The following is a 1770-nucleotide window of genomic DNA, read 5'->3' as shown; positions in this document are numbered from 1 at the left end:
ATTATAATACCTCCTTTTATTAATACATCTAGCAACTCCTTTTGTTTATAAGAAGTTTTAACTTTATCTTTAAAAATAAAGTCTTAATTCTCAGTAGGTCATTTATAATGTTATCAAGATGGTTTTGCTGATCATGTTTTTTAATTTATATAAGGATTTCTGCAGATGGTTATGCATCAGGAGTTCTGTGGGTAATGCACATTTCATTAGCATAAGCATACAGGCAATGTTAACGGCAAAGATTAAAAAGCTTAGCAACCTGGCATAGAGTATACTTATTTCAAATAAATTGATTTCCTCTTATGTGGTATATTTCAAACACCATCTTTCAACCTAAGGAACTTGCAGAGAGGGAGAGGGGAAACTCCTGTATGTTCCAATGGACTTGAACTAGCATAAAGCTGGAGAAAGTCTACAGTTAGACCTAGCATGAAAAGCCATGCCATCAGCCAGTTCTGTCTCACGGGTATTATTAGTATTTCTTCACTTCCAGTGTTACATTCATCTCTTTAAAAGAGGGCCTCATTTGGTTGTTGGTCTTGTTTTTTTTTCTGAGACAGAGCAAAGCGAAATGAATAGCTGCATGTAAGAAGAGATTGAGGGGATGAGGGTGAAATTCTAGACATTCTGAAGTAAACAAAACCTGTTTCTTAATTTTAATGAATATAGCATTTTTATGCTAGAGTGTTTTTAGAAAGACATGGAGTAATGACAAAGACATACAAGCTGTTCTCAAGAAGTACAATTTGAGAAGGGTTGGGAGGGAAACTGGTGATTCTTTCGTGATTCTCTCGGACAAGAAAGTGGAGACCCTGGCTCTGGGAAGTGAGGGAAGCCCACAAATCTGCTTTCACTCTCTGCAGCAGTGCTTAAAGCTGTCACAGAAATGTGTGCTTTAATTTTATTTAATTAAATAAATTTCATTTAATTAATTTCTTTAATTTCACAGAATTACGCTGCTGAATCACCATTCTTGTGTTCCCACTGTTCCCACTGTTCAAACCTGGTGTGCCACAGCTCTAACTGCACGCACTGAGCAAAGAGATGGTTTACTTGTTTCAGTATTGTACGTGATAGGCCTTCATGGTTCACTCCACTTTTCAGAGCCTGTGCAATGAAGATACAGGCAGTGTCAACGATACGCCCTCACAGAGCTGTTCTGTCCAAGCAAAGTTCATGATCCAAACTGGCCAGTATTAGGATAACCTTACCTTTTTCTTTGGCAGGTATAACTACAGTGCTGACAATGTCAACCATCATGACAGGAGTAAGTGCCTCAATGCCTCAAGTGTCTTACATAAAAGCTGTGGATGTGTATTTATGGACCAGCTTCCTTTTTGTCTTCCTGTCTGTCATTGAATATGCAGCAGTGAACTATCTCACCACAACTGAAGAGAGAAAGCAACTAAGAAAACGGGGCCAGGTACAGTCTTCTCTGTGTTTTGTTGCCTTTAGAAAGCATGACAGAAACCACAGAGTAATCCAGATAGACCATTGTGAGAATCAGTGCAGTAACCATGTCTGTGACTCCATTCTGTATCTCACTTTATTTTACTTAGCTGAAGGGAGGAAATTTATTATCCTCTGTGAGATCTTGAGAAAGCTTTCTTCCTTTTCTTGTGGCAGAGGTTAGGGAGTTCACCTCCTGATTCCCCTCTCCCCAGAGGAAGGTAGTTTTCATTCTCTTCTCAAAATACCTATTGATCAAAGTGGTTTTCTTCTCTCTGAGATATACCACAGAATGCAGTCATGTGATTTTACTTCCCATTT

The sequence above is a fragment of the Pezoporus occidentalis genome, unplaced genomic scaffold (genome assembly GCF_034315485.1).
Source record: "Pezoporus occidentalis ecotype Australia unplaced genomic scaffold, CSIRO_AGI_Poc_V1 ctg368, whole genome shotgun sequence".
NCBI classification, from domain to species: Eukaryota; Metazoa; Chordata; class Aves; order Psittaciformes; family Psittacidae; genus Pezoporus; species Pezoporus occidentalis.
This window is presented reverse-complemented; position numbering follows the sequence as displayed.